The following is a 22,297-nucleotide window of genomic DNA, read 5'->3' as shown; positions in this document are numbered from 1 at the left end:
TAATTCTGAGTGGGAAGAATTGACTAGAGAAAATTCCCAGGAAAAGTCTATCAAACAAATCTTGAGGAGAAAAGGCTAAATCTTCTATGGAGGGCAACGAACTATGAGAAGAGAAATCAGCAGAGCTCTGGAATGTTTTGCAGATATCCTGTATTGTGAGCTGTAGAGGGTTAACACTCTGCTGCAGGTAAAGCTAATCTGTAGCTTCACCCAAGGACCCTGGTTAAGTGTTTATTGATAATACATCTTGGAATGACTCATTCACACTATCTCACTTGCTCTACACATCAGGATCACCGCCTTCAAGAAACTACAGACTGGCAATACGGAAACTCACTCTTCAGGTGGTGCACGTAGGTTGGCATGAGTTAGAACCACTCTAGATCAGCATGGTCCAACAGAAACGTAACGTGAGGTGCATGCATAATTTTTCTAATAGAAAAATTTTAATAATATATTTTATTCAACCCAATCATTTCAAAATATTATTTCAACATATCAATATAAAAATTGTGAGATATTTAAAATCCTTTCTCTTCATATTAAGTCTTCAAGATCTAGTGTATATTTTACACTTGATCATGTTAATTCAGTCGAGCCACATTTCCAGGGCTGAACAGCCACATGTGGCCAGCGGTTACCCTAGTGGACAGCCAGCTGTTCTTTGTGTTTTTCTCGCTGTGTCCTCATCACCCTCCATGAGGATCAGCCCTGCCCATAGGGGAAAGCAGAAAAGAAAGTCTATAGAGAGTAGACCTGATTGTAAATAAGGACACAAATGGATAAACGACACACATCCACGTATATTTGCTTGACACCTGTGAACCTGTGCCAGCTAACCCCTTTCCAACTTTATCTTGTTCACCCCACCCCATCCCATCCCTGACACACATGTGATTCATCCTGAGCTGAACTGGCCACCTGCTATTTCCTAACAAGACCTTGAGTTCCTTCATTGCCAATTAATTCCCTTACTTAAAAAGCTAATTCCTCTTCCTTGCTCATCTTGACATTTTACTCATTCTTCACTATCACTAATGTACCCAGCTGCTCAATCTAGAAAGATGAATCATGCTTGACTCCTCTCTTGACCTCATTCTGTACAACCCATAGATCACAGGTCCTGATGATTCTCTCTCAAAATGTTTTGAATCTGCTAGCTTTTCTCCATTTCCAGGGCCATCACCCTAGCCTGGGTTACTCTCATATTTTTTTTTTTTTTTTGGCTGTGTTGGGTCTTCATTGCTGTGCACAGGCTTTCTCTAGTTGTGGCGAGCAGGGGCTACTTCGTTGCGGTGCACAGGCTTCTCATTGCAGTGGCTTCTCTTGTTGTGGAGCACGGGCTCTAGGTGTGCAGGCTTCAGTAGTTGTGGCACACAGGCTCAGTAGTGGCTCATAGGATCTAGAGGGCAGGCTCAGTAGCTGTGGCGCACGGGCTTAGCTGCTCCGCAGCATGTGGGATCTTCCCGGACCAGGGCTCGAACCTGTGTCCCCTGCATTGGCAGGCAGATTCTTAACCACTGCACCACCAGGGAAGCCCCGCACTGTCATCTTTAACCTAGACGAGCCTCCTAACTGGTCCTTCCAAGTTCACTCTTACCTCCAACCAAACTGTTCTCCAAACAGTGTCTTTAAAATATAAATCAAATCACATCTCTCCTTTGCTAAAAACGCTTCAAAGGTTTACTATGATACCTAGACTAAAATTCAATGAATGATTTAACTCCATCCCACCCCTTCATTCTCACCTCATGCCACCTTCCCCCTCTGCTCACTATGCTCCAAACCCTAGGCCACTTTTTAGCCCCTCGAACACATTAACTTTTTCTCCTAGCTCAGGGCCTTTGCGTATGCTGGGCAGTCATTATCTTTTCTCTTGTATATATATATATCTCCCAAATGAAACTGTAAATTCTTTTGGGGGCAAGCACTTATTTGTGTAGCTTATTACTGAAGGCTCATGCTCAAGAAATATTTGTTGATTGCTTCAAAAATACGAAAGGGTTAAAAAATGGTTAGCATGATCTTTTGAATTATCATCATCATCATGATCATCATACTATTAACTTACTGAACACTTCCTGTGCACCAGGAACTATGTGAAACATTTTTCACTGAATCTTCACAACAACCCCACAGGGTACATGTTATTATCACTACTGTAAATAATGACAATAAAACTGAAGCTGAAGGGGTAAATATTTTGTCCACTGTTACCGGGATTATTTAAATAATAGAGCTGGGATTTGAATCCTGATCTGTCTGTCTCTACAAACAATTCATCTGCCTCCTTGAATTTCCAAAAGCTTTCAATTGAGCACTTAATTTTTCTCTAGCTTTGATTAAAAACCATATCAACAAACTCAAAATTTGTAAAAATCAGTACATGTGTGATCAGTTTCTATGTTCTACATTGTTCAGAGAGCTGACAGTGCACTGCTTCAGCTGCTATTTTGGGAACATGGTTGCCTAGCAACGAGCATTATTAGACTGAATGAACTTCCATATTATGTTTGTTATAATATAGTTAACATGCTATTCATATAGAAATATCTGAGGAACAAGGTGGGCAAATTTAGTGCAGCATATAATAAAGCAGAAACTCTGCAATAAAGCATAACCAATAAGGTGGATGCTTTTTTGTTTGGGATGCTTTCGTTTCCAAATACTTCTCTCAGTCATCATATGTATGTATTTAGAATCCAAAAGAGTTTGGGGTGATAACATGGAACTGAGGATGTTAAAACTTTAGAATTAAACCAGTTAAGAGGAGTACTGTTGGAGAGAATTATGTTTACTTTATAATGAGGAAAAAAATGTTCCACAAATATCAGATCCTACCCAGAATTCTCACAGCTACTTTCTTTTGGAACCAGACGTAACTAAGGAGCATATGGCTAACTCCATACAAAGCCATCACCACTAACAAAAAAAAACAAAACAAAGCATGTATCAGAAAAATGGTGACTAATACTATCATCTTATATGAAAGATAAATTAGTGGGGAAAATAAGTAAGCACAAAATACACAGCCAAGGGCTTCCCTGGAGGCACAGTGGTTGACAGTCCGCCTGCCGATGCAGGGGACACAGGATCGTGCCCCTGTCCGGGAAGATCCCACATGCAGCGGAGCGGCTGGGCCCGTGAGCCATGGCCGCTGAGCCTGCGTGTCCAGAGCCTGTGCTCCGCAACGGGAGAGGCCACAACAGTGAGAGGCCCACACACTGCAAAGAAAACAAAAACAAAAACAAAAAAATACACAGCCAAAGCATGAAGCAGAAACAATGCAAAGAGGGTCTTAATTCCTTGTCAGCTAAATCATATCTCTTTTCCTTCAGCCTATTTATTAAAATATTTTCTTTCCAGAAATAAAGTAATAAAATTAACTGCAAAATTCAGTCAAATTTAGTTCATGATAAAAAGAGATTTGGACAAGATGAACGATAATGAAATGATTCATGTTTTGCAAGGCATCTAGGAACGCCCAGTGCGTGACGTAAAGCCAGTCTCCCCTGAGGACTTGAGAGGCAACCTAAAACCACACTGAGGAAAATGCCCCTTTTAGTGCTGATGTGTTGTTAAAAAAAATAGTGAGGAAAAATAAATTATAATAATGAGGAAAGGAAAAAGAGGAAATCATAAGCACAAGAAAGGTGATGTAGCAGATTTGGCACCTAAAATCCTAGTCAGGGCCCTGGTATTTAAAAATTGTGAGGCCTTGTATAAATTTCTCAATTTTCAGAAGTACAATTTTCTCCTCTGTGAAATGGGGATGATATTTCCTTCCTTGCGATATTCACAAGATTTTTTTGAAGCTAGAAAATATTGATCAATGAGGTCACTATTGCACTTTCCCGCTACTCAGTTTTTGAGTCTCCTGGGATGGGGATGGGCTGGTAGAAGAAGCTGGTAACTAGATTATCTTCTAGGCAAGAATTTCTAAATGATTCTTAACCTGATAATTGTGCTATCCAACCTGGAGAAGATTTTGAAAACCTATATAATTTTTAGAAATCAATAAGAAAAACATCAACAACCAAAATAGATAAAAGGGTCAAAGGATACGAACACACAGCTCACAAAAGGAAAAAAAAAATACACACATGATAAAACAATGTTCATATTCATTGGTAATAAAAGACATCAAAACGCCAAGATATACATATATTTAAATCTTAAAATTGATAGATAAAAGAGATAAAGTACCAGTGCAAAAGAGAGTTCAGGGAACCTTCTTGTATACTGCTAAGTGGGAATACAATTGGTGCAGACTTTCGAAGGACAATTTGATAATATACATCTGAAGTATTAAAATGCACAAAACTTAGGCCTAATGATTCCTTTTATAGAAATGTATCCTAAAGAAATTATTAAAGAGGCTTTCAAAAATTCCCACACCACATATTATCGGTAACAATGAAACTTTGGTAAGCACTTAAAATTTCAAACATATATGACTGACTAAATAAATTAGAGTTTATCTATTTTGTAGAATGTTAAACAACCATTATAAATAATGCCGTGAAATATTATTGATATGAGAAAATATTCATACCAAATTGATCATTTTAAAAGATTAAAAAATAATATTATAGCATGATTCCAATCTAATTTTAAAAGGTATACATGCATTGCATGCATAGATAAAGGACTATTTCTAAAATATTAACAGCAGTCTCCCTAGGAGATGGGATAGTGGGGGATTTTTATTTCCTTCCTCCTTTTGGGGGCTTTTCTGTATTTATTTTACTGGGCACATCTAATACTTCTTTATCAGAAAGAAAAGAAAGCATATATAAAAGAAAACATGTAGCAATATGAAAGCAGCAAAATTTAGGGTTTCATGTAAATGTGGTATATTTAAATTCACCAATGTTGAGCTTTTAAAAACATGTGTGTTTGTTTTCTCTTGAACTTCAATAGGGTTTCTATTGATATATATTATCCTAATTCATTTTGGTGGACTAGTTCTGTTATGTGCTTATGAGATTTTACAAAATTAAAAAGAAAATACCATACTTTAACAAATACAAGACTTTAAAAAAAGACTAGAAACATGGGTAAGAGTTTCTACTTGGAACAATATCAATGTAAAAAAAGACTAGAAACACGGGTAAGATTTTCTACTTGGAACAATATCAATGAAATCACCAGGGAAAATCTAATCTAATCTAATCAGGGAAATGTTTGATAGGATAAGACAAACTAGAAAGGAATAATAATAGAAGAACATTTGGGTTGAAAGTGCCTCAAATTTACATTTACTACTGTTAACAAAAAGATTCAGCTATTGATAGACTGTGAACACAGAAACCAGTGCAAGGAGATTAACAACGTCATTCTATTCCTCTGCTGGGATAATCTTGGGATAACATATTCAGGTCATTATGTTGCAGTAAAAGAAAAAATACAGACAAAATAGGCTTGGCTTAGCAATAAACATGAGTGAGGGGCTAGTAGGACTGAGAGAGATGAGCTCATTGTGTGGCATGTAACTGAGTTTAATTTTGTATAATAATCTGAGATAAATTCTATGCAATGTAACTTAGAAATGAAAAAGTCATGGCAACCACCTACTAGTATTTTAGAAAGTATACCTCAAACTTTTCCTCAAATAGAATCAGACAAGTATGGCAACTGGATATGACAAAGAAGAAAAGTATTAATTTAATTCAGTCTCAGCTTCCTGGTGACATATTTGTCAGTCTTTCAAAGGCACTAATAAACTCCACAGATACACTATACCAGACAAAGTAAAGTACATACATATGCAACATTTCACATTCCCTAATATATTAATTTTTTATTCTGTAAAACTCTGACGTGATGTGCTTTGATGCTCATGGTAGCTAATCAACAAATATTTGTTGAATCAAGTAATGGACCCAAATGTCTACTAATAGTCATTCATCAAGTACCTCCCAGGAACCGTTCTGGGTATCCAGTGATGAACAAAGCAGAAGTAGTAGACATTTTCCCTGCCTTTGTGGAGCTTACAGGAGCTGGAGAACAATAGGCAATAAGTAAGAAAAGCACATGGGAGGGTTTGTGTGTAGTAAATTTTGAAAGAAACATAGGTGACATGATTGAGAACCACAGGGGACGGGGAAGAGGCTAATTAGATAAAGTGGACAAGGAAGATAATATTTAAGTTAAAACTTAAAGGATAAGGAAAGCAACTCTGCAAAAGGAAAAGTGTTCCAAATAAAAGGGACAGAATATAGGAAATCTTTGAAGAAGAGATAGGTTTGGGATTTTTTCCAGGAAATAAGAAGAGGCCAATGAGACCAAACATGAGAAGCAAGGCAGAGTGGAATAAGACAAGGGAGCAGAGGTCAGGAGAAGCTGTATCACAGGTTTGTAAAGGGAGCCACTGAATGGCAATAAGCGATGGCATAACAGTTCAATTTTTGCTTTTAAATTATTGCTCTGACTGCTGTATGCAAAACAGATTGGAGATAGTAAGAGCAAACATGAAAAACCAATATGGTGGTGACAATAGGGTGACTTGGACTTGTATAATGGGAGGGAGATGGAGACAAGAGTGTGGATTTGAGCTCTTATTTTGAAAACTAAAACAAAGAACATGTAAATGAATTGGATGTGGAGGGTGAGTGAGGAATCAGGGCAGCTTAGTTGCCCACGCACGGCTTTAGCAAATGGGTGTTGGCTGAAGCAAAAATGGGTTAGATTGGGAAAGAAATGTTTTCTTATTCTGAATTCCAAATTTCTCCTTGAGTACAATAGTCTCTTTTATAGTTAAATAATAGAATAAAATTTCATATTGTCTGGTTAAACATTATGTTATTTTACAGTCATCCTTTTTTTAAAAATTTTTTTGGAGTATAGTTGCTTTACAATATTGTGTTAGTTTATACTGTACAGCAAAGTGAATCAGCTATATGTATACATATATCCTCTCCTTTTTGGATTTCCTTCTCATTTAGGTCACCACAGATCACTGAGTAGAGTTCCCTGTGCTATACAGTAGGTTCTCATTAGTTATCTATTTTATACAGAGCATCAATAGTGTATGTATGTCGATCCCAATCTCCCAATTCATCTCCCCCACACTTTGGTATCCATATGTTTGTTTTCTACTTCTGTGTCTCTATTTCTGCTTTGTAAATAAGATCGCCTATACCAATTTTTGAGATTCTACATATATGTGTTAATATATGATATTACAGTCATCCTTATGATACGTTTATAAGGTGGGTATAATTTCTCCATTTCACCAAGAGAGAAAGAGTCTCAGGGAGGTATAGTAACTGTTGAGTTTTCCAGCTAATAACTGATAAGTCCTTTCATACACCCCTCATTTCCTAATTTCGAGCCAATGTTTTTCCCCTCATTTCTTTCTTCCCTCATTTTGCATCCATTCTTATAATTTTGTACAAGCAAATGGCCATAGTACATTGCCTGTAACTCTGTTTAGCAATTAATTAATTTTAGTTAACTGGCTAAATGAATATGTTTCTATCTTATCTCATAAAGTCCCCAAGGGATAGGCATAGGTATTATTTATATTTTTATCATCCAAAGCAACAAGCACATGTCTTCCTAATCGCAGTTAATAAATATTAAAAAAAAAAATACTTATGCCAAGCACTGCAATATATATATATATTTATTTATTTATAGTCTCCAATCCTCACATCAAGTGTGTAAGGTAAGTATTATTCTTCTCATTCCCATTTTATGGAAGAGGAAACAGAGGCACTGAGTTAAGTACTTGCTAAAGGTCATACAGATAAGCTGCATAGAGAGAACTCAAACCCAGGTGCTCTGGCTCCAGAGTGATGCTTGTGTATAGTACTATACTGGCTGCTGAATATGAAGTGAAGAATTCAATTAAGAAAAGAAGTCAGAGAAAAACTTGAATGAATGGAACTTAAAATCACTCTTGATCCACGCAGCCATTTTGATTTGCTAAATCAAAATACTACTGGGGCACAATTCTTCCCTCCCCGAGTGGCCCTATCACTTAAAAGCTTACAGATTTGGGATGGTACATAAACTTCTTTGGCTTCAGTTCCTTCATATGTAAAATGGGGCTGACAATAGTGCTGATCTAAAAGATGGTTAATAAGATTAAATGAAAAAATGCATATAAAAGGTTTAGCACTGTATCCAGCATATAGTAAGCACAAATAAATGTTGGCGCTTGTTATTATTAGCACAATGTCTTATGTCTAAGTGCTCAATAATTAGTTGTCTAATGAATGCCTGGCTTTATGAGTTCTGCTGGAGAGGACGTAACGAATTGTGACAGTGCACATCCATTCTAATCCTCTAGAAGGAATTTGAGCCTACTAGAAACCAAAGGCATTGAGGAAGATGCCAAGGAGTGGGTAGTAGGTACCTTATACAATGCTACCTGGGACTAGTTCTGATACAAAACCTAATGGCCATGAACTTGAGAATGGTAAGACTCAGGGACAAAATTCACGCATGCATGTTTGGCTCACATAGTTACACTCTGGCGACAGTTTTGCTTTCCTTAAAATGAAAGAAGAGACTAGCCAAATGTGCTTTCCTCTCCTTATTTGAATAGGATTCCTCCACTTAGAATAAATGAGAACTTGAGCAAGTTACTCAACCTCTCTTCTCATCTATGAACAGGGATATCTCCTGCATGAGATTAAGTTAATTAAAATGTGGAAAGCGTTCACAAGATGATAGCTATACATTCCATAGAGATGCTATCTAGCTCTAAGACCTATTCTTGAATTCTGTTGATAAAACTACTTCTGAAAACACCAAAATGCACTGATTGTGTGAATGCTTTAGCCAATCACTTGCTTGCTCTCGTTCTAATGGAGATAGGATACCAACTTTAATTAACTGATTCAAGAAATATTTATTAAATTCACCAAATTTTACTCTGTGGGTGCGGAGATGAAAAAGACATAAAAGCCTGTCTTCAAATAACATGTATAATTTAATGGGGGAAGACAGATGTGTAAACAACTAATTACAGAAGTAAACAGATATAATTAAGAGCTATAGAAATGCAGATGAAGAAATCTAGTAAAATATCATACTGTGACTAAGAAGGTGAATACTAAATCCACTTGAACTTCACGCCATTAGCTGCTAAATTAACTCACACTTTCTAATGAAGATTCAAAGAATCTTCATTCAGGTGAGGCCATGTTCACTGACTCACAGAAGGTGAGTAGCATTTCAGTAAGAAAAAGGGAAAGAAAGCGATTTTGGCCAGTAAAAACTACATCAGCAAAGACATTCTTCGAGAATGGTACAATAAAACCTGCCACGTGGGATAAGCAGGGTCTAAAAATCTAATCGAGTAAGACAAAGGTAGCAATGCGGTTGATGGAAATACTACTTTTATTTGGTTGCCCAATTACTGTGTGATACATTGCGTGGCTGGAAGGGGGGCAGACAGGTGCTGCTATTCCTGGTTCTTGGCCATTTAGTGGGTCAGTTTTCTTGGCTGACTCCCCTTGCACAGCAGGGGAGTCTGCTGTGCAGGTCACTATGTTTGGGTGCAACCCTGCTGTGCGGGAGAGGTGTGCAGAAGCAGACAGGGATGGTTATAGGGCTAGACTCTGAGATTGACGCAAGTTGGGAGCATTGAAGCCTTCTCCTGCTGGAAGGCTCTGGAGCATGCTCTCTGCCGAATCCTTACAAAGTTAAATATGCTTTGAATTGAACTGCTGAAGTCTCAGATGATCATAAATCAGTAACTTCCTACTTCCTTTCTTCCTCCCAGTATCCTAAAAAGCTAAGACCTTTGGTTCATCCAGGTGGAAAACGGGACTGGAGCCAATTACACCACAATTTGTATTATAGTGTGGTACCTTATCAAGTTCTAGAGTCGTTTTGCAAAGCAGAAGAAGCCTGTGGCTTGTAGAAGGATATAGCTGGACATGAAGCTGGGAAGACAGACTGCTTTGCTAAGCTGTGTCAGTGTTACTCTCTGAACAATGAGAAGTCACTGAAGTTTCTAGAGAAGGAAATGACTGCACAGGATAGGAAGACAAAGCTGGTGACAAAGTTGAGGTAATAGTGGAGAGGCAAAATATTACAGACAGTGAGATAGCCAGTAGTGCATCTAAAACGTCCAGGTGAAAAGCAATGAAGGTTTGAACTGAGATAGTGACAGTGGGAATAATAACAATAACCAGAACCATGTTATGTTTTTATAATGCTTTGAAAGGTTTTCAGCCTTCTTTTACTTATAGTCTTATCAGGGAACCCACATCAGCTGAGAAGTAAGGACAATATAGACTTCTCTCTCTGTCTCTCTGTCTGTCTCTCCTGTCCTCTCCACCCCTGCCCCACTCTTTGCCTATCCAGCACCTCAACTGCTTGTGTGTTTTGAAAACATCTTCCTCTGTGTGAGTCCAGGTAGGAGGCAGAGCACCTCTCCCACCATGGAAGCCAAAAGAAGGCAAGACATTTATCCCAGCCAACCTCCTGTCACTTGGCAAATACACAGCCGTGTGACATGAACTAAAACAACTCCATGCTTCTGCCCAGGAAGTCTGAATGTAGAGTGGGTGGCTGGAAAGCAATGGGATAGTTAGCTCTCATGTTCAGCGCTGTGTGTCCCCAGCAGCAGGGTGACAACATCTTATAATTGCCCCTTCCTGAGAAAACTGTTAGCGCTTCAAAGCCTCCAGAGGTGCCCTGGTCTCTGAACATTTCCCAGACTGCTTCTCAAGCTTCATGTGTTTTCTCTGAGCCACTTCACCTTTCCATGAAATCACTTTAACTTTAAGATAGCCAGAGTTTTTCCTATTACTTGCGCCTAAGAGCGCTGACTACATACAAACAAATCATATTTTCCCTGTTTGCTGACAGGAAACTGAGATGCAGAAAGGCTGAGAGCTGCCTGTGGTCACGAGGACAGTTGGTAGGTAGCCACACAGGGCTCTCTGCCCCTCTGCTCTCTTAGTTGTTTATCACGGGACTCGTCAGATTCTACATAGAAATGTGGAGAGCTTTACTGCTAAAGGAGGGATAATATCACTAATTGTTACGTGTATAAAGAGAAGCCAAACAAAATCAAAAGTATAATTAATATCAACCAAGCTAAAGCCAACAGCCCCTGGCCCAGCTCCTCTAGCATAGGACTTGCAAATGGTAACAGCCTCTTTCGCTGATTAACTCACAGGGAAATCCTGCAAACTGAATCTAGGTGTTATATTCCCTTAGATAATTACATTCATCTCCTTACAAGCCATTGACTGCTACCCCCTTTTGTAAAATATTACCTCTATCAAAGAATAGACTGGCCATTAGAAAACAAAACAACATTTCTTATTTGGAACAGTTTCACTTCCATGGACCTTTTCTAGCTTATCAATTAATTTTTTGTTCTAAACAATTTGTTCTGTATAAACTTCGCAATGAACTCAATTTTTAGGAGTTTTAAAAATTGGCCAACACTACACTAGAATGGCATATATATTCTGCTTGTGATATTACTATTTAAGGTTATTTAATTTCACACGGAAAACCAATACAGATGAATTCAAAATTTACTGAAGTGTCTGATGCTTCTCCTGAGGTTTATTTCAATGTGACTGATGGATTTGGTAGGAACATGACTCAGAAAAAAGCCAAACCTTTGACATTATTTCTGTATTAAAATCTCCATGGCTTAAGACGACCATATTTATTAGCACTTTAATACTATAAATCATAGGTTGCAAACTGAAAATACCCTAATTCATGAGTCAGAGAGATAAGGTAAATGGACAAGGCAGACTGGCTATAGGAATTCTGAAAGTCAAACATCAGTTTTCTTACTGGAACTACTGAGTCTCAGGGGCTGGGAGATGAGGACTTGTGATGAACTGGGGAGACCCTCTTCCCCTAAGAGGGTTGCTACTATTCAGCTGCATTTGAGAGCTGAGGTGCAGTGATGCAGACCGAGAATTAATGGGGAACAATCTGGAAATCTGGCTGGAATTCCAGATTTTCATAATGAATCTTTGACTGTTTAAATGTTCAATCATTAAGATGTCCCCACAGCCAAATATATTGCCTCTGAGAGCCAATTTTGGTCACTCTCAAATATAGTCTTGCTGGCATGGAGGCTTCCTGAATGAAAGGTCATTCTCGACACCCCTGCATTCCATCCCGAAGACCTATGGTAGCAGCATTCCCCCAACAACTAAGTCTACACATGCGTTTTTAAAACAGTGTTTTCAAAGTTACTGTCTGCCGACTTTCTTCATATTATGAAGTTCAGAACATTTTTAAAAGTAGGCAGATGGGAAATGTATTATGTCATCATTGGGTTTACTGTGTTTGGGTAAATGTATAGTCTATTTCTGCATAATTTTGTGTGTTTGTATCGATACATGTGTTTGTGTTCATTAGAAGCAGACTAGGAAAATGTTTTTAAAATAACGAGCACCCTAAACTTTTACACCAAAAACCAAATATGAAAAAAGCAACTCAATCATTAAAGTGAGGAATTTGGACATAAATATGAACTGGATCCCCTCTCTACTTAATAGACTATCTTTCTAACTCTCCCCACAAACATCAGACTTGCCCCAGTATTACTGGAACTGAATTGTTGCTCCTCAACAATTAGAAAAGAGATGGGAACTGAGAATCATTTTTTAAATATAGTTTTGGACAATTCAACAGTGTTAGCTAATAATAATAGTATATCAGCTTTCTATTACCACCATAACAAATTACTCTCAACTCAATGGCCTGAAATGACATACATTCATTATCTTATAGTTCTATAGGTCAGAAGTCCAACCAAGCTAAAATCAAGATGTCCAGAGGGCTGCATTCTTTTCTGGGGGCTCTGTTTGTTGATTTTTCCAGCTTCTTCAGGTTGTTCCTCTAGAGGCTATTCCAGTCCAGGGCCCCCGCTTCATGTTCAAAGCCAATAATGTAACTCTCTGACCATTCTTCCATAGTCACATTTCCCTCTGACAACAGCCGGGAAAAGTTCTTCTCTTTAATGAACTCATGTGATTAGATTGAGCCCACCCAGATGATCCAGGATAATCTCCTCATTTCAAGGTCTTTAACCTTAATCAGATATGCAAAGTCCCTCTTGCCATGTAAGGAAACATATTTAAAGGTTCTGGGGATGAGGATGCGGACATCTTTGGAGGGACATTATTCTGTTCACCACAACTGGTAAGGATAATAACTATCACTTCTAAATGCTTACTATGTCTCAGCTGTCATGCTGATGACTTTGCATGCTTCGTCTCACAAGATGGAGGAGATATGGGGATATATGTATACATATAGCTGATTCACTTTGTTATACAGCAGCAACTAACACAACATTGTAAAGCAATTATACTCCAATAAAGATGTTAAAAATAAATAAATAAAAACAACGTATAAAGTATGTAATATTTTTGCACTTTAAAGATGAAGAAACTGAGGCTAAGAGGTTAGATAAATTGCTCAAGATCACAGCTAGTAGACAGCAGAACAAAGATTCAAATCCAAGAAGTCTGAATAAGATAGTATCTGTACACTAAAACGCCACAAAATATTCATGGAGAAGAGGGGCCCAGAGAGGAGATTAAGATTTGACTTGGACCAACTAAAGAGAGAAGCTCTATGGAACTCTTAGGCATTTCCTATCTTTTTTGTTGTTGTTTGCTGTTATTGCATTTCCTAACATTTAATGGATAGTATGTGCAACTCTACTGTATAAAAATGCCTCAGGTAGTGACTTAACGGTTATGATTTTGTTCTAGAAAAATTCTAAACTCGGTTCTCATTAGGACACACTGAAATTATTCTTTCACGGGGTTCCAAGAACACCGAAGAAGCATTCTGTCTTCTTTGAAATGAAATATCCTATCACCTTGATTCTAGCTCTGCATTGATGGTTAGAAGTATCATCAGTTTAACAATCAACTTTTCAGCAAAAAAGAAAAGTAACATAAAACAAAAACAAAGCAAAACATGGACACTTCAACATGCACATCTCAGTTAGAAGGTGCACAGACTGAGTGAAATGTTTTAGAAACCATGAAATGTATCTTAGAATTTCCACAGGGTTTTCTGGCTTTATCTCTAACAATTCCATTCACACTAAACTTGCTATTATACAACAACCCATACTTTGGTACCTACTCTTCCTTCGTCCTGAAATGCCTTCTCTCACTTCTTCCTCTCCTGAAATGTCTGTTCATCCTTAAAAACCTCAATTTAAATGTCACTTAGTGATGATGCCTGCCCCAAATTGGGCTTAAACCAGATTACTCACTGCTTCTTCTGGGGTGCCCACAGCTCTCTGCACATTCCTTTGTTACAGAATGTACCACAATGTACAGTAATGATTTATTTATACCATCTCCATGTATTAAATTGGACAATAACCCTACTATGCACCCAGATCAAAGCTCTGGTGTCAAGAAAAGTGAAAGAAATGTGTGACATATCATGAATTTTTCACAATCACTCACACACAGTTCTTACACAATGAGTTTTTACTACTCTTTCATTACTCTTAACCTGGCGCTCTTTATCAGTACTTAGCTGAAGCAGGTTAGTTAACTATTGATAATATTTAATGTCTGTAGTAGGCAGCCTTTAAGATGGTTCCCAGCGATCTCCACCTCATGATAGACATGGCTTTGTGTAATCCCCCTCTTTAGTATAGGCTGGACCTAAGTGATTTTCTTCTAACCAATATACTACAGCAAAGGCAATAGGATGTCATTTCTGTGGTTAGGTTACAAAAGATGTTGGTTCCGTCCTGCCAGCAGGCTCTCTCTCTGACTGGCTTTGATGAAGCGAGCTGCCATGTTGGAAAGGCCCACATGGCAAGGAGCTGAGGGCAATCAACAGTCAACAGCCAGTAAGGAACTGAATCCACCAACAACTACAAAGGTAAGATTAAAGAAAAACCCTTCCCCAGCCCTGGTGGACACCTTGATTGTAGCCTTCTGAGAGACCCTGAAGGACAGGACCCAGCTATTCTACACCCAGACACCTGACCCACAGGCTGTGAGCCAATAATTACATGCTGTTTTAAGCTGTTAAATTTGAAGGTTATTTGTTATGCAGCAGTAGATAACTAATACAATATTAGTCCCTTTAATAAAAGAACTTAGTTTAAGCAACCTCTTATGTGGTATCAGAAGTTTTCTGAAGAAAGTACCAATCACTGAAATACATGGCGACAGATAGACTGGTGAAAGCATTACCCAAACAACGAGTGAGGCTCTGCCATTCCCCAGCAGAGGCACACAGGAGAGAGGAGGCTCCACATTTGAGAGAAGAAACTCACCCTCTGAGCCCAAACCCGTGACCTGGATGTGACACTGCAAAGGCACCTTGGGCTGGGGAGAAAAGGGGAACACCAAGACAGGGCGATGTCACCAGGTAGATACACACCCACTGCAAGATTAGATCAGCAGCAGAGCCAGACGATGAACTCTGTTTCATGGAGCACACAGTGAAGAGGCACAAGGAAAGCCAAACTTCCATTCCGGCTAACATGTCAAAGCCAACAATAAAGGAAGAAAGTGAAAGGCATCTATTAAACCTCAACTTCAATAATCCTGTCCTCCACAGGTGTCTGTTGCTAAGACACCACTATTAGTACACTCCTGGCATGTATAATCTTTTTATTCCCCTATGTGAGTTTTCAGCTCTGTGCTCTTCACATAAAAGTCTCATAATAAAACTCAAACCATAATCCGTTTGGGACAAAGGTGAATGAGAGTTTACCAACCAAGTCAAAGCAAGTGAGGCTGCCTAATGAGGCGGCTCCCATCATCTCAGTGCTCCGATGAGCTTGCACAGAGGCAAGCTTGTGTGGACACACATCACCGGGTGCTTGGATCAAACCACGGCCGGGCTGGAGGTCAGACATGGATACGAGGGCTGCACTGAGATGCTGACTAAAGGCTTTGACAAGCCTGGAAACTGCTACGTGGGTGCTGGTGTGTGACCCCCACTCACTGACAGATTCAGATAGCACAGGCTCTTTTCCAAGCTTTTCATCTTGAAAAAGGCAATTCAGTTCCCTGAGCCTTTGAGCCTCTTCCATTTTGAGCTGATTGCTAATTGTATGCATGCATATATGTGTTTCAGAAAAGAGATAAGCACGTCGCCTTGGCCTCCACACTCACTGTGCAGACGAGTCTCACTTCTCTGTTCTCTGCAAGTTTTCCAAACATGGTCTGAAGTTTTCTAAACATTAACCCTTCCTGGTAACCACAGTACACATTCTTCTAGAGAGGTATTCTTGATTATGTTTGTTTAAAAACTGCTTTTCATTATAAATTCTTTGAGTCCTAAGGCTTGGTACTTTAATTTGCTTCTGTGACCATGTTTAGATGTTCAAGTTACTCAATAATAACTACACAGCATAATAATATATAGCAAACCACAGGAGATGAATGATGCAGCTTTTAGCATTAAAGGCCATATTTAACACCCCAAATCTGACTCTTCATATTTTCTGAAATATGCCACAATTGTATCGTATTTTGTTTTCTGGTTTTTTTTGCGGTACGCGGGCCTCTCACTGTTGTGGCCTCTCCCATTGCGGAGCACAGGCTCCGGACACGCAGGTTCAGTGGCCATGGCTCACGGGCCCAGCCGCTCCATGGCATGTGGGATCTTCCCGGACCAGGGCACGAACCCGTGTCCCCTGCATCGGCAGGCGGACTCTCAACCACTGCGCCACCAGGGAAGCCCGTATCGTATTTTGTAATGCTGATTCCAGAAAAAGACAATTTGGAGTGATTGCTCATAAAAATGCAAAAGTCTTTCCCAACTGTCATGGCAACTAGTGGCCAGATGGCAGGATTGTCTGATTGCTGATTTTGATTCTTTAGAAAAGAAATCCACACGGAAGCAGCCAGGCTCATAAGATCTGCCCTGCTTGAGAACTGACCAGACTCACTCATTCTTTGGAGGCCACGGACTCTACTCCAGGTAGATTAGTGTCCACCATAGGCCCTGGAAGCAGATATCTAGCTCCAAGCCTCCCCATCTAACACTCATTCTCAAGAATAGGAGGAACCTCCCTGATCCCAGGAAGTACAACAAATCCTCCTATGGGAGGATTTTTTCTAACTTCCAGAGAGAGTGCTATTCAGTTACACCAAGGTTTCTCTTTCTTTTTTAAGCCCCTATTCCCAGGTACATAATAAGTCAGTTGACTAAATAAAAACACACTGAATCCATGGCTCCAGCAAGGCTATCTATTTATAATAATAATAAAAATAACTCCATTGAAAAGTAACCAGAGAGAAGTGCCCAGTTGAAAAACTCCTAGGGACAGAAGACATTTCCTCAAGAGGCTCACTTCTCTAATCACAATAGAGACAACGACAATAACTGTAGCTAATGTTTATTAAAGATTTCTTCTGTGCTAGGCATTTTACTAAAGATAAAGAGCCAAGGCTTTTTATAACTAAAATGACGTTTATTTAGGAGTTTTGTGAGGGCTGATATGCATATTTTCACTTCCTCTTCTTTACCATTGTTCTCTCTGATCTGTGCCTCTCCTGGCCCCCTATCCTCTCTGCCGTTGTCCACAATATTCTTACTTCCTTCACTATTTATATACCAGTAATTATCATGGTGCCCACACAATGAATTATCTACCTTCTTCCGTACTTGTGATTTTGATAAACCCACCGAGAGCTATTTTTAAACAGTTGATAATAAAGTTATTGTACATCCATACAATAAATTATCAGCTTCAAGTTCAATTCTTTTTGGAAGACTGCAGAATGAAAAAGAATAATGTTACGCTGCCTTTCCAAAATACCATCTCTTTAAGCACTTTAAGCAAATGACCTTTTCTAGCATTAATTAATAGGGAACTTCAAAGAAACACACAAAAAGGAGACAGCTATTTGAGAAAAGGCCACGCATGGGTTACAACGGACTTAAAATCTTTGCTCTGGTTGCCCAGTAGTAAATCCTCTGCAACCTTCTGTGCATGTCAATAGCATCTAAAACTCTTGAAAATGCTAGAAAACCAACAGTAATAAAGCCCAACAAATCGGATGGTAATGATGATTTTTTTTAAAAAAATAGTCAGTATTGACCTTGTTAGAGAAAAAGAAGTAACTACAACGAGATCATAAAATGTAAGTGCTAGGAGTTTTCGATGCTGTAAAAAGTTAAGTACTTTAAGAAGTAAAACTCCTTGGGGAACACCAGAGGAGGCTCTTTGTTTAACAACAAAAATCAAGTATCTAGAAGAATTTCTTGCGCTCAGATACTTTATGGACCTTCTGTGATATGTGACATGGACCAAAGCCTGCATTAGAAGCTCTGGAAAAACGGAAGCAGTCAGGGTCAGTGGAAAGCTACTGGGGAGGCATCAGGATAGCGTAATTTGAGAGGCCCTAAGAAATCCCCTCTGCCACCTCTGTGAGGTCTGCGATTTTTCCACCTGTTAAGCTAAGGACAGGTTTTTTTAAATTTATTTTATTGAAGTATGGTTGACTTACAATGTTGTGTTAATTTCTGCTGTACAGCAAAGTTATTCAGTTATCTATCTATCTATACATTCTTTTTCATATTCTTTTCCATCCTGGTTTATTGCAGGATACTGAATATAGTTCCCTGTGCTATACAGTAGGACCGTGTTGTTTATCCATTCTATATATAATAGCTCACATCTGCTAACCCCAAAACCCCAATCCATCCCTCCCCCACCTCCCTTTCCCGTTGGCAGCCACAAGTCTGTTCTCTATGTCTGTGAGTCTTAAGAACAGGTTTTTGATAAGAGAAAGGAGAGGAAAGAACTTGGGGGAGAGTGGGCCTTACTGAGAAGGGGTCCATTTTGTGGCCAAAGGCCATTGGAAGGACACTGGGTACCTCAAGAACTGAGAGAAGACATCACTATACAAGGCCTAAAAGAAACCTGGAGAGGAAAAGGGAAATTAAAAAGAAAGTGTACATCCTACAGTTTCGAGTGGGTGACCCTAACTTCTCAACCTTGGCACCACTGACATTTTGGGTCATATAATTCTTTATTATGGGGGACTGTCTTATACTGGATGTCCTGTGCAGGATAAAGATTAATGACTCAGTTGGAAAGTAACCAGAGAAAAGCTCCCAGTTGAAAGCGTTCCAGAAAAATAAGACATTTCCTCAAGAGGATAGCTAGTCTAACAATATTATAGGATGTTTAGCATGTCTCTGGCTTCTACCTATCATTAGGCCAGTAGCAACCCCCTTTCCCCACAGTTGTGATAACCAACAGTGTGTCCAGACATTGTCAAATAACCTCTGGCAGGTAGGAAGACAAAATCGCCCCTGTTGGACAACCACTGCCCTAAAGGATGAATTTTCTCTCTAAGTTGGACAAGACCTTTTCCATTCCTTGGTGGTAGACTGGTCCACCCTTCCCATTCTCCTGTTCCCACTCTAAAAAACTACACAAGAGTGGGAAGATTACAAGCTCATCAACACGAAAAAAGAATGAGAACTCTGTTTTTTAGTTGTAATACTCAAAGCAGAGAGATATATCGGGAAGATCTGAAATGAATGCCTTTTCCTTCAGAATATTTTTATCCTTTGATAATTCCAAAATTCTTGATCCCATCTTTATTTCCAGAGCTATCTTATTCTTTGTGCATTACACAAGACTAGTTTCAAGATGAGCTGTCTAGTAAGACTCAGAAAGATTTGCCCAATCTAATCAGTGCTTATGTGAGTAAACCCAGAAAGGCATTAGTCTAGATAAATAATAAAGACACTTTGTTATTCATGAAAATTAAGTTATTTTTGTAATCAGAGAGATGGAGGAATGGGCTTCTAACATCTTGGCTCATATAAACCAAACCCTTTTCCTTCCCTTCCCTCTGCCTTTTCTATCCTTTCTTTCCTCCCTTCCTTCCTCCTTCCCTCCCTCTCTGCCTCCCTCCCTTCCTTCCTTTCTCTTTTCTTGTAGGTATAACCATGCTTTACTCTAGAACAGGACAGGATATGAGGACAGAGATTATGAAGTATTAACTAGAAAAAGAACACCATCACTGGAAGGAAAATTATATTAATGAGTTCAGAAGAATATAAAGTGCTGCATCGACACTTTATCAAGAGTGTAAACTATGCAAATGGTGCAACTGAGTCATCAGTGAAACTGCATAATAGAGTCAGAGGCCCAGAAAATGGCAATTTCTATGTTTTCTACTGACTTCTGATTTAGGATTATTACTATACGATCTGTAGGGGGAAGTTCCTCTTGGAGTTGAAGCTAATGAAGTGAAACTATAGAAACGCAGTTTAACTACTGAATATTATAAATTGAATAATGCAGTTCTAGATAAAGTATGAGTCTTCTCCCCTTATTTTTGTGTTGTTGCAAATTAAACCAATGGTGACTAATGTAAGATCTAAGAATAAAAAGTCTTATCCTCTGGCCCCCTTTTGCTTCTCACTGACTGTATAACCATAGGTAAGGCAATTAATCTCTCTGAGCCTCAAGTTCCTCATTTGTAGAAGTTAGGAAATTGGATTAGATTATCTGTAAGAATGCGTCCATCTCCAAAATTTTCTCTTTATGGCAAAAATATAACTCAAATTATCTGAAAGTGAAACAAACAAAAAAATCTGTGCAATTCTACCAGCTGTGGAAGGTGATTACTCTATAGCATACATAATTTCTATGCCACACTACAAGCTTATAAAAGCTAAAAAAAGGCTTCTTTTATTGATCAAAGCTCTTGACTATAAAGTAACATGTATTGCCTTGGATTCTTCCTTAATTAGAATGTCCATGATTAATTTTCAGATGGGGTTAGCACCTTTGAGAGTCTGCTGGGTACAGTGTTGACAATGTCACTTGTTACACTATGGCAGGGTGCTCTTCAATAGCAAAGAGGGGCAGGGATACAGAAACAAAACAAATTCAGAACTTCAAGAGCTCAGTCACAAACATCAGAGAATGGCTCTGCAGTGGTGTTCTGACATTTATTCTGGAAGGCCTACTCCTGCAAGTATGTGAATGTCTGTTTCTAAACTTCAGAGAAAATAAATCCCAATCTTTATCAGACATATAAAGTCCTACTCTGGTCTTATGAGAGCTCTTGAAAAGGTACTGCCTAGATGCCTTCAGCCATAAGGCAAACCCACATCATAGAGGAGTCAAGCCTTCTTCAAGCCTTCTGTTCAGATGCTAATGCTAAAGGGCAGAGGAAAAGATTCAACGAGGAAAAATTTAAACATTCATTGCCTTTACAGGAACCCTAAATATGTGCTGGCCCTGCATGGTTTAGCATAAAATGTTGTGTCAAAGATCACCTGACTCTGGAGGACAAAGTAAAATCCACTCATATTCCCAAGAAAATCCAACTTTTATGTACGGATGGAAATTCTCAAATTTGCAGACCTACTCATAGTAGGTAGAAAATTTCAGGGCAAGAAAGTCTCTCTTCTTTAAATGGAAGCATAGAAATAGTGGTGCTAGCTGGAAACGCTGGTGCATCATTAAGGAAACACATTCCATCACCTGCCAGATCATGAAATTCCTGGCTCTGGCTCCTTAGGCAAAAAATCATGGCCTGAACAGCTTTTCCTAAGGTGACTTTGGCCTTCCTTGGTATTCCTACAAAGGGACACTTCATTTTTATCATTAGATACTTTGAAATCTTAAGGGGAAATTCTCCATAAGTAGTCCAAAAAAAAAAAAAAAAAAAAAAAACACCCCAGCAATTTGTGGGATTTTATTTGGAAAGAAAATACACTGGGAGAGGTAAAGCCAAAGCAGAAGATGCTCTGTAAGGGATGACAGCTGAACTAGTCCTTGGATTTACAGCCAACAGACAGGCTCAGGATGGAAATGAACCTCTTGAAAATACCCTCCCCCAAGAAACACTCCTCATTCAACACTAGGTCAAATCTTGTGTCGTGTACTCTTCCTTACTTGTCTCTAACACTTTTTACGATTGTAAGAAAAACAAAAAGAATCACTAGGAAGTACAAAAATATACAAAGCTTTTTAAGTCTCTAATGCCGAAGAATTAGCAGACTCCTTGAAAATTGCTAGCATTTTTATTTTTAATGAGTACATCTCAAAATATCACTCAAGTAGTTTTATCTTAGTTTTTTTGTTTTATTCTGTTAGCCATTACATTGGAATGCAGATTTATTGATATTACCAATATTGCGGCAAACTGTTTGTTTTATTCTTCATGTATTCACTAAGACTTGTTCTTTTATATTCCTTTTTTATGTTGAAAAATATCTCCATAGTGCTCCGTCAGGATACTTTGCCACTCAGTGTGATTATATTTTTTCTAAAGAAAAAGTGCAGAATTGTTCCCATAATGTGGAAACGTTTAGGATG

At 38.7% G+C, this 22,297-nt stretch overlaps 1 protein-coding gene across 2 annotated transcripts in view; it reads right to left on the bottom strand.

The window, feature by feature from the left end:
* NELL2 (neural EGFL like 2) overlaps positions 1 to 22,297 on the bottom strand; it is a 378,516-nt gene that overhangs the window by 152,830 nt on the left and 203,389 nt on the right. The window lies entirely within an intron of this gene.

The sequence above is a fragment of the Aethalodelphis obliquidens genome, unplaced genomic scaffold (assembly GCF_003676395.1).
Source record: "Aethalodelphis obliquidens isolate GAN/ISIS:26980383/991018 unplaced genomic scaffold, ASM367639v1 scaffold84, whole genome shotgun sequence".
Lineage (NCBI taxonomy): Eukaryota > Metazoa > Chordata > Mammalia > Artiodactyla > Delphinidae > Aethalodelphis > Aethalodelphis obliquidens.
This window is presented reverse-complemented; position numbering and strand designations above follow the sequence as displayed.